The sequence below is a fragment of the Bombina bombina genome, chromosome 7, assembly GCF_027579735.1.
Source record: "Bombina bombina isolate aBomBom1 chromosome 7, aBomBom1.pri, whole genome shotgun sequence".
NCBI lineage: Eukaryota > Metazoa > Chordata > Amphibia > Anura > Bombinatoridae > Bombina > Bombina bombina.
Window position 1 is genome coordinate 260901970 of NC_069505.1, and position 12311 is coordinate 260914280.

The 12311-nt window shown below is 35.1% G+C and overlaps 1 protein-coding gene across 1 annotated transcript in view; it reads right to left on the minus strand.

Annotated features, from left to right (window-relative positions):
* The window catches only part of CELSR3 (cadherin EGF LAG seven-pass G-type receptor 3), a 649278-nt gene that overhangs the window by 150245 nt on the left and 486722 nt on the right, over positions 1-12311 (minus strand). The gene's annotated exons all lie outside the window — the stretch shown is intronic.

Below are 12311 nucleotides of genomic sequence, written 5' to 3' on the forward strand. Positions count from 1 at the left end.
GTTATGGATTTGGGATCCCCTGAGTATCTCTAGTTCAGGAGAAGAGCAGTTGGCACGTACACAGGCTCATTTCTTCAGGGATAGAATATCTTCCCTACCGATAAATAGAGGTAACTTTATGGTTGTATCATATGATCTGTGTTCTGCAGGACTTTAAATCCCATACATAGGGATTGCACAATTATTCTAATACATGGGTGACACTTCCCCTCTTGTTCTATACACATGTGCATAGGCTGTAAGAAAAGAAAAAATAAAGAAGAAAAGTGATTTGTTTTTTAAGTGATCATCATGTCTTGAACTAACTGGAAATATGAAGTAAAATCCTATGGTTTTTCTAATCCTCTAAATAGGTGGGTAGGATAGCTGGTATCACAGTGATAGTTAAAAAATAAATAGGGCAGAAATAAATATAAAGTGCAAATATAAACCACCATAACGATAATATTGACTTTTTTTAGATCCATGTAAAATGTGATATAACACACTCACAATGCAGAACAGACATAGACAAGTATAAGGAAAGTTAAAGGTCTCACTGATTTCTCTAAGCAATATGGAGTCTTCTGCAACTGGTGGAGTGCGTCTCCGCAGCCATCTTCTCCAGTAGATTCTCTACATTCATCTCTTCCTTACTTCTGTCTGTTAATGCACCGTATATGTTTCATTTGAAGTTATTTGGTGCTAGTCCCTTGGAGATTTATTTATTTTACATTTACACTCGTATTTGAGTGGAGCAAAAATTTTAGGTAGGTTTTTTACAGTTTCACCAGTGTAATGTCTTTATGTTATCAATAAGATGCTATTAAAAGTCTTCCCTACAGAATGAATACTTTATGCTAAGTGCCTGTTTGGAAATTTAGGGTATTTGAACCGTGGATATGGCAGAGTTCAGATTAGACCAATTTGCAAGTGTTAAAGACTTTTATGCAATCTTTTCATCGGTTGCCCATGAGTTGGTATGGATAGTGAGTGAATATAGTGAGAAGATCAATTAATATATTTAGAAGGTCAATGAATATAGTGAGATGGATATAGTGAGAAGGTCAATGAATATAGTGAGGTTAAAGAATATAGTAAGAAGGTCAATGAATATAGTGAGAAGGTAAATTGATATAATGAGAAGTTCAATGGATATGAGAAAGGCAATGAATATAGTGAGAAGGATATAGTGAGATCAATGAATATAGTGAGGTCTATAAATATAGTGAGAAGGTCTATAAATATAGTGAGAAGATCAATCAATATAGTGAAAAGGATATAGTGAGGTCAAAGAATATAGTAAGAAGGTCAATGAATATAGTGAGAAGGTAAATTAATATAATGAGTAGATCAATGAATATAGTGAGAAGGTCAATGAATAAAGTGAGAAGAGTGCAGCAAGGTTTCTAATTTGGCGCATATGGCTTGCTATTTGATGCACTTACATTCTTCTTTGAGTTGTGCCAAGTGACTCTTCTTGCTTTCCCTCTAGTCTGGTATTTTCTAGATTATGGTTTGTGCCATTTTTACCTTTCATCAGGTTTCAGTTATGCTATCATTTACCTACTTGCTCTTGGTAAGGGCATCTTTTTCCCCTCTAATTTGGCCCCTATTGTCTCTACTTTTGCCAGTCACTGGCATTTGCTTCTTCCAACCTGCACTTCATATGCCAGGTCTTCCATTTCTCCCACAATTGGACATTGTAGGTTAATAAAGCCTCAGTCTCTGTGTCTCATGTGAGTTCTCTTTGGTTCCTGTGATATGAGTAGTAGATTTTAGTTTTAGGTGTCACAATAACATGCAACTGTTGGACAGGCACAGATTGATTTAGCTTTAAGCAGAACACAGTTAAATATGGTCTGGTTTATTGTTTGTCTCACCACACACCCACCTGTTCATGTTGGTTCCGGAGCCAAGAGAAGCTATCTCTTGGCTCTGGTGCACCCCTAAGAGATCCACTGTGAAGCACAAGTCTTGGTGGTAGCCTATATATAACTAGTGAATTTTAGCAATCCATTTAAAAAGGTCTTCTACATTGACACTATAAAATCAGAGGGACTCAACATACTGTAGATGCCAGGCACTGTAAATGGGGAACATGCACAATTCAGGCATTGAGATCAAGATAAAGTGCTTGAATAGTTTGTAAGTTTTCAGTGATGATCTAGATAAATATGATCTTTATAAGACCAGGTATAAAACAAATGTGTTATTGTTCACTTTTTAATTAATACAGAGTGATACTCTTTCTAAATCTCTGTTTTCATCATAATCTCACACACATTGTGTCAGTATTTTGCAAAAATATGTACAAATGTCACGTTTTTGACCAAGATTCATATAACCTCTTTCGCTTTGTTCTCGTTGTGGAGAACACACATTTCACAAAGACCTTATAGATCAGAAAACATTTTCACATTTGAAACAAATGTTGCAAGAATGTTATCACAAGTTGTCTGCCCACTTCCCACAATAATTGTTATAAATAAAAAAGTGCAGTATAGTTAGGAACACCTCAAATGTCAAGTTAAAATGGAACTTTGGTTTAGATAGAGCATATAACTTAAGAAAAAAATTACTTTTTAAAGTATTTCTTCTATTGAACATTTCTCTTCATCTCAGTATCCTTTGCTGAAACGTAGTTCCTTTTCATAAGAACATACTGAGATACGTTCAGGAGCGTGCACATGTCTAGACCGCTATATGGCTGTTGGTATATACCAGGTTACAAAACTATTATTTATTATTGTCTCAGCAGTGCCTCCAGTTTATATGTTGGTATATACCAGGTTACAAAATTATTATTTATTATTATCTTAGCAGTTGCCAACTAATAAAATGTATATACGTAACAATTAAAAATTAATATTTATTCCTTAGTTCTTGATTAGTTATCCTTACACTTTGAATTATATTTATGTAGAAACTAGATTATGAATCAATTATTCACACTTATTCTGTTACAATATTCTATACAACAGATCATAAAAAAATATATCTCCAAAATGAACCTTACTTACAATGAATCACATTAAAATACCACAATAAAAATACCAGGATATGGACTGCTAACTTAACAGTGCTTAGTTAAACAATATAACAAGATACTTCACACAAATCTTACTAAATCTCAATAAATCTGAGATAACTTTCAGGGAAGTATAATTAAGCTATTTAGCCCACAAATGAGTTTATATAACTTCAATTAAACCACCAGAAATTGTGTATTGTTAATGCAACAGCCAATTTATATGCCAATATGTCTGGCCTGGAATAACCTCTACCAGGGAGTTGGGAAAACAGCACACCTTTGTTTTTCTTTTCCTTCTTCAATGGAGCACGGAATAAAGGACTTGCCAGGTCCCAAACAATCCAAGAACAAAGTATATTCCAGCCACCAAATTTCTTTAAAAGAACCTTTATTTCCACATAGGGTCCTCAGCAACAAACATACGATATGTATGTTTGTTGCTGAGGACCCTATGTGGAAATAAAGGTTCTTTTAAAGAAATTTGGTGGCTGGAATATATTTTGTTCCTGGAATAACCTCTTTCAGCCACAATAAAACAAATTCTAATATATATATATATATATATAGCGATAACTGTAATTAACTTACAATATTAAAATACAAAATTATTTCTAAACATTAATATTTAATACCAGTATACTTACTACCCTTGGTCTAATTAATATTAAGTATAATAATAAATTCTCCTTTTAAATCACAACTACGATATAACTATAATTTTAAAATACCTTTGAAATATAGAGCAACCGTATACATCACCAAATAAACTAATTTAAAAGTTTCAGCTTTTTCAGATTAATCCAGTTCACCATCATAAATAAGAAAGGTATTTGCAATTATGGAAAAAAGAAAGTTAGCTCAATTTTGCTTATAGAGACTGTGTACAGTTGTGAGTCAGTCAAAATTCCAGCAAAAGATACCTTTCTATTCCAGTACAAGTGAATATATCACGTGATAAATCCCACATTTTTTATTCTAATAATTTGTGAACCTTTTGGATAAGCCCCATCGAAGCTTGTCTCTGATAGGCCCTTCAGAGCTAAACCTCTTATTGGTTCACTGGGAATGCATGGGCCTCAACAGTCAATTTGTTTGGCTGTCATACCAGTTTTAGTCCACTAGAGGGCAGCAGACACAGAAAAACTGTTTCACCATCAAAGTGCCACAGAAAATACAGATACTTTTCAATATGTTAATTAAATACACCTATAATTTCCAGCATTAATAAATTATATGTTCAACATATATGTGATTATCTTATACTATTTACCCTGAGTATTTTCATACCAAAAATGACATACCACCTATAATATTTTAGAAGATACCTTTAAAGTTACATTTTTATGAGTGGACTAGTAGTAAGAATCAATAAAATATATGTGTTGATCTGACTTATTTTGTATATCCGTTTATTTGTACTTTATATCATATTATCAAGGACATTTGGAGTTTCAACGTCTGGGGCTTGAGTATTGGAAACTCAGCATGTACCAATTTACACCGAAGTGTGAATAGTCACTTTTCCTGAAATTTGTGCCTTGGTTCAGACTTCTTGGCTCTCTTCTCTTATTACACATTTCCAGGCAGTGATCAAAAGGTCCTTTGAAGTGATCTAATTATCTCTTATAGTTTGGGACAAACATTTGTTCTTTAGAAGTTATTGACTAATAAAAAGGGGGGTTGTGTTACAAATAGCTTCACAAATAAATGAATTATTTGGTGTCGATAAATATATATATATAAATATATATATATATATATATATATATATAATTCAATAACACAGATATCCTGAGATGGCAGCTGTGGTTACAAAAAAATGTCTAGAACAAAGAGGTGAATTTGATGATAGATGCTAATTTGTAAAGTTGTTATTTTAAGCTAGTATGCCTTAGATGAATCAGTCGAATAGTCGACATGCTCTAGTTCGTTAGAGTATGTAACTTTAAGACTATCGGTCCTGTACTTCTGTGTTCTTAACCCTGTGACTCAGATGTGTAACTAGCGCTGCTGATTGGATCAGAGGTGTTTTCTACTTAGGACCAGCAGTGCTCTGAGGTCCAGAGCTTCACTTCTACGCAGAAGGGGGTTAAACACACGGTAGTTCATGGTCAATATTCCTAAAATTACCTGCTGTAATGAATTAGAGCATGAATTATTAGCCTATTATGGCCATTTAAAGTTATTTTCAATGTCTCTTTTAAATAACATGACAATGTGCTGTGCATTGTCATGTTGTGTGTGTGTGTGCAACTGCACTCTTTAGAATTTCCAAACAAGTATTTATTAAAGGATATACCTTAGTATGACATTAAGCAACTGTCATGTGATTGGACCACCTGTGATCAAAAGATCCTATCCTGGCCTTTCTCTTCCCCATTCAGAAAATCCAAATTCAAATCATTATTATCCTTTTATAAGAGGTTATTGATTCTATATTCCTTTAGCCTCTCTTTAAAAATCTCACAGTTAACCCATGCTGTTCCAATGTCTCCCCTATATCTAATAAGCAAAGTGTGATAATTGTCATCCCTTTAAATGCTGTCTAGTAGTCTACCCTCTGAACATCATATAATATTGAAGCGATAGCTGTGAACTGTACACATTGCCTGGTCACTGTTTGCTTTAATTTCCCTAATAAATTACCTAAAAATACTGAGCCAGTTTCCTAAGAAATCTTAATGTATCCCTTGCAATATCTCAAGATCTGTTAACCCCAGAGAAAAAATATAAATAGTGTAAAAGGGTGTGAGTGAAAGTTTTATCAGATTGGATTTATCCTAACTTATCCTCCACCTTTAAGGTGGCAAACTGAAATTATCCCGATCAGATCGGGATGATTGATGGCCCCTGCTAGCGGACGATTGGCCACCAGTGAGCAGGGTGCGGCATTGCACAAGCATTTCACCAGGAATGCTTGTGCAATGTTAAATGACGACAACGTATGCTGTCTGCATTTAGCGAGGTCGAGCGGACATGTATCGCTACAGCGAATCATATCCACTCGACTGTTGTTTAATCTATCCCATACTGTTAAGGTAATTTAATACATTAACGACAAACCAGTGGGCAAAGGGGTGAAAGAGTTCCAAAACTTTATTACAAAGTCTTCATAAAAACAGGTAAGAGCAGCACTGCCTTAAGCGTTTCGGCTGTCACTAGCCTTACTCATAGACGTGTGATGTACCTCATACCCGAACAGGTATTTAAATCCCAGGCAATTTAATACATTCCCAAATTTGTGATTTCTGAATATATTTTATTTCCTGTGTTTAAGCATGTAGAGCATTTTTGGCCTTTTTTGATTGGCTGAGGATAATTTACTGCTCTAGTTAAGTCTGTGTGCGAATATGAACAATATTTTTCATTAGTTGCCAAAGTGACCATTTCGCATCAATAGATTTACTTACAGCAGCACAATAACTCAATTTTTTTTGTCAGTTTATGGATTCTATACAACACCAACTAAACTGCCTTTTTTTAAAAAAAACCTCAATTGTGAGAACAGAGGTGTCATCTTGTTCCTTTTTAAGGAAATCAGTGGATTCACTTTTAATTCATGAAGATAAAATATGTTCTTTTTGTGGCTAAAGTAAGGGGAAAAACAAAACAAATTGTCTTATAATAAAGCAAGTGTGAGGCAATAGGGGGCAGTATGTATAGTTTATAACATGGTACATTATAAAGTAATCCCCAGTGGAAGAATAAAGTGTACACCTTGCAACAAGCTACACATTACTAAAGACAGATGCCTCCCAAAGACACAGTGTACTGCCTGGGAAAATAGAACATTTAAATACTTACTGTATGTGATAACATTTTTTGTAAAGTGGGAAAACTTTGGAGCTTTGCTCAGTTCCGGCATCTCATCGTTGGCTCCAGTCTCTTAGCAACGTCTTTATTCTCTGTCTCTCCACTTCCTCCCCACCAGAGTTTCTGAGACTTCCCAGTGATTCATGCTTTCCATTGTTAAGGAGCATTAATAGCTTAGTATATTCCTAATAGAACTATGGCTAATTAATTCATTAGGATACACATCTGTAATGGTTGGTTTGTCATTGTCATTTGCTGAGCAGCCAGAGCTACTTATGTCATGGTTAAAACCAACTCAAACACAAGACATAGATGTTTAATCTTCACTCATGAAATTTACTTTATATAAATATAGAGCTAGATTGAGTGGAGCGCTATTTTGTTAACTTTGCTAGATGAAGGCTTTTTGTGCACTTCGGTTGCGCTGGTATTATAAGTTGAAAGTAAAAAGTTGGCGTATGAGCGAAAACCCGACGAGCGCAAAACAAACTTCGAATATCATGACCGCATTAACGTTTTCTTCCATAAACTTCAATGGAGCATGCAAACTGCAAAAAAACCTAACATGATTATATAGGTATAGATATATACATATAGGAATATCTATTTAAAATACTTAGAACATATTCTGCTATGTGAAGAACATTTGAATGTGAAATGTTTACAGTAAATACACATTTAAACACTTTATTAAATATGAATATTGCATAAATATGATTTTTCATGTTTTCAGCTACTTGACTGTAAAGGCCTCCAATGCACTTAAATTTGATTGTGCTCAAGCGAATGCTTTTACTTTCTACTCGTAATACACAAGCTATTTCCGTTGCACGTAAAAAGCCGAGATATACCCCATATCACTTGCGCGCTACAGTTAGCGTGCCATTCGTAATCTAGCCCGTAATTAGTAGCAAAGTGAGAATGTTCATTTCCATACTTGATTAATACTGTATTTGGTTACAAACCAATGAGATCATTTGCTGTGTCTATTGTAGAAAATCTAAATTGATTTATTTTAAAACAGACCAAAGTGCATCTCCCCCATTTGTCAGTTGTAAATTGTTAATGCCAGTCATTATTATAGAGCCATTCTCTAATAATGCAAAATATCAAACAAGCCAACGTTTCGGCTATACTGCTTAGTATTCTTTAGGAAATAACCACATCTATAATCAAAAAGTACCAAGTCTTCTAATTTAAAATGAAAAGCATTTTTTTCCCACTGGATTTTTTGCCAGGTGTAGTAGAAACCCAAGGCAATTGGCGAGCGCTACCACCACAGGTTTGCCAATACTGTAAGAAAAATACCTCCTCATTTACCTGACCACATTCTGCTATGTCCCTGTAGATATCTGTCCCGGGGATCTGTCCAAGAATTGAGTAATGAGGCCTATAGTATAAAAGTTAATTTTAATATTGATACAGTATATTTTTTTTCCATTTAAAACTTTAAAATGTGTCATATTTTTACATGATGACTGAGAAGTAATCTGGATTTTTTTTTAAATTGTACACTCTAAGTTAATTAATTATTTTGGTATCCTTTGTTGAAAAGCAAGTAGATACGCTCAGGACCATGCACGGTTTTGAAGCACTATTTAGCAGCAGTTTGCAAGTATGCTTAACATATGTTATACATTCTGAAAGTGCTGCTGTTCTTTAGTGCTCAAAAGTATTCTTGCAATGCTGCTGCCATATAGTGCTTTTTCCCATTTAGCCATTAACATCCCTTGTTCGTTTGCATTGACCCATTTTCTTGTTTCTGTTTCCTATTTGCATTTCTTATTGAAATCAATAGGAAGCTCTAAATGATAATTAGCACTGTATTTACACTTTACAAAATATCACTTTACCTGTGAGGGACAAAAATGAGTTTCTCACTAATGGACGTTAAGGCACAAAATACAGGTAAAATTGTGAGAAACTATACCAGGAACCAAATCCTTTTCTACAGTGTCTAAGGCAAACTTCATTTAAATGTGTAGTTTGAAACTTATGCTATTTAAATCCATCCTGAGAAGCGTTAAACAATCTGATTTCCGCTTGCATATACAGTATGCACAGTGGGTAGACTGGGCATTGTTTGCCCAATGATTATATTTTAACTTTTTATATTTTTTAAGTACTTTTTTTTTTCGTTTTAGATACATATATATTTATTAATTTTTAAAATTACATAACAAAGATAAACTAACAAACAAATAAACTCAGTGTAAGCACAGCAGAGTACACAGTACAGTTAAAGTGATAGGAAATTAAACTTGCATGATTCAGATATAGCGTGTCATTTTAAGAAACTTTTAAGTTCACTTCTATCTTCAAATGTGCTTCGTTTTCTTGGTATCCCTTCTTAAAAATGAATATGCACGTATACTGGGAGCTAGCTGCTGATTGGTGCCTGCACACATGTGTCTCTTGTGATTGGCTGACTAGATGTGTTCAACCAGTGGCGGCTGATGACTTTTGAAGATGGGGGAGCACTAGCCCTGCCCCTCAGATGGCTCCGCCCATTTTATATATATATATATATATATACTGGGTACAAGAGTCCTGTCACTGGGGCAGCCGCAGTATAAGGAGATATATATATATATATATATATATATATATATATATATATATAGTATAGAGAGCACTCTCACTTCCAAAGTTATATAGTGCCAGGGTGCCTGCAGGTAAGTATATAAGGTAGAAGAAGGCACTCACTGGTCTATTCATCAAATGTTTATTATCAAGCGTGACGTTTTGGGGACACACTCCCCTTCCTCAGAAAAACACAAACAAACAATGACTGAAAATATAAAGCCAAACAAGCCCCTCCCCCAGTGCAAAATTGCGCCAAAAGTGGTTACCATAGTGATCCTCAACAACAAAGGAATCCCTAATGAATTCCACATACAGTGCAGGTATTAGCAGCTGCTCATCATACAGGCAGTACACATTAAACAAACATTTAAAACAAAGTGTGTGTATCAAGAGAGCACATATCCTATATATTCATATGTGTAACTATCATTATGTGGTGGAATCCAGTGAATATACAAAGTGAGCAAATGTCTAACATACTCTTATATGTACCATAAATTTGCATGTGTCATAAATACCTGTGTATCATAACACATATGCTGAATTCACGTGTGTTGCATACTAATGCATAGTGTACTGTGATCGGTTTATAAGGACAGCCCCATGGATACAGTCAAATGGAATAAGAATACATAAAGACATTATGAGATCAAATTATAAACTGATAGGAACAACAGACAGAGTTATCTAATCCGGTAGCTACCTTAAAGGATCCTACGTCTACCACTGGTAAAATATACTAAATGAGCTGTATCAATGGGATACTACGTATCAACTAGCCACCTACTTCAAAGTCAAAAATTGTATAGCATATGGGATATTGTACAATAAATATCGCTGTACCTGATCGTGCTTCGGATCAATAATGGCGAACGTTTAGGCTGAGACGCACACCCGGCTCTGTGTGGTGACGTCATAAGCCGACAAGCCTCACAAAGTAAACGGTTGCCACAGCAACGGTAAACAAACTGCATGGTGGCGAAAAGTTGTAAAGAGTGAATTGGTCCCCATACCATCAACAAGTTTCGGCAACCACCCAGATACTGAGATAGTGTATGAATGTTCAATTCCCAGTTTTGTTTGGCATCTACTCCTGGTTGTCTTTCCATTCGCCTCCTCCCACAGTGTGGGACCCACACACATAGTCAGCTCAGCAGCAGCTCTTAGTGTGCGAGTGTCACGTGACAGCTGGCTCCCGCACACTAAGAGCTGTGCGAACAGGAAGGCTATGGGCTGGCCTGTAGGTGACGCTGCAGTCAATGCAGTTTTAAAGTGGAAACTGCTTTTGCCTATACTTCTATGTATCGCACTGCACAGCATGTGCGATACATAGAAGTATAGGCAAAACAGCCCTTACTTTCCACTTTCAGGTTTCAGCCTAAAGAGTTAAAAATAACATTTTGAATGTTTTTTTATTCAAAACTGCAGTGGAGCCTGGAGGAATTATTCATTTTAATAAGCAAAAAAGGTTGAAAAATATATATATTTTTTATTTTTTATTTCTCACTTTTTTTTTTTTTGGTTAGAGGTCAGGGGGATCCAGGGGGTTGGGGTTCCAGGGGGTTCACATGCTCAAGTGCTCCTATAGAGGAGCACTTGAGCACGTGAACAGTTCAACTAGCTGCCAGTAGTGCAATGCTGTTCCTTAAGGAAAGGATAACAAGAGAATTAAGCAAAATTTATAATAGAAGTATATTGGAAAGTTGTTTAAAATTGTATGTTCTATCCAATTTAATTGGCTGCGTTTAATTGGCTGTTTAAAAAGTACTTTGACTCCTATATAATTTATAAGGTTCATTGCAAAGGTTACAAAATAGATCATTATTTGTTATAAGCCACAATATCACATACGTATAAACTGCAGATAAGTAAGACAATTACGTAATCCTTAAAGGGACACTAAACCCAATTTTTTTCTTTTATGATTCAGATAGAGCAGAAATTTTAAGCAACTTTCTAACTTACTTCTATTATCATTTTTTCTCCGTTCTCTTGCTATCTTCATTTAAAAAGCAGGAATGTAAAGCTTAGGAGAAGGCCCATTTTAGGTTCAGAACACTGGATAGCACTTGCTTATTGGTGGCTACATTTAGCCACCAATAAGCAAGCATAACCCAGGTTATCAACCAAAAAATGGGCCTACTCTTAAGCTTTACATACCTGCTTTTTAAATAAACATAGCAAGAGAACGAAGAAAAAATGATAATAGAAGTAAATTAGAAAGTTGCTTAAAATTGCTGCTCTATCTGAATCATAAAAGAAAAAAATTGGGTTTAGTGTCCCTTTAACATAAGCATTAGAGTCTTATGGTAAAATACTTTCTTTATATGTTTGTCATATTCCCCAGGTATGTGCTTAGCAACGCCGCCCCTTTCTGATATATCCCTACCAATAGAATTTGACTGAGCTATAAAATTCTAATTTGTTCTTTTCAAGGACCCATATTCCTCTAAACTCAATAACTCTGCGATGCATTTAGAGATTAAGGGTCTGATAGACTATAAAACTCTTGTTTCACATAGCTTTAAATTGTAAGTACTTTTTACCGCTAAAATACACAGTTTAGACTACACTGTCAGAAAAAAGGGTATGGTTGGTATATGTTTGTGAACACTTCGGGTACAACTTCTGTGGTTGTACCCTCAATAGATCATAATTACACCTTAAGGTACTAATATGTACCATTTAGCTGTAAATAAGGTACAAATATGTTTCCGACTGTCATAGGGTCCATGTCTGTACCATTTAATCCCCCCAAAAAGGTACAATCACTTTAGTGACAAAAAGGCTGAAGGGGATGGGTGGTTCAAAGCTACCAAACCCTGCAAGTCCATATAATTTGTGCACCTCAATTATTAATTGAACACATAACTGGCAGTCACCAAAAATGAATTCAACA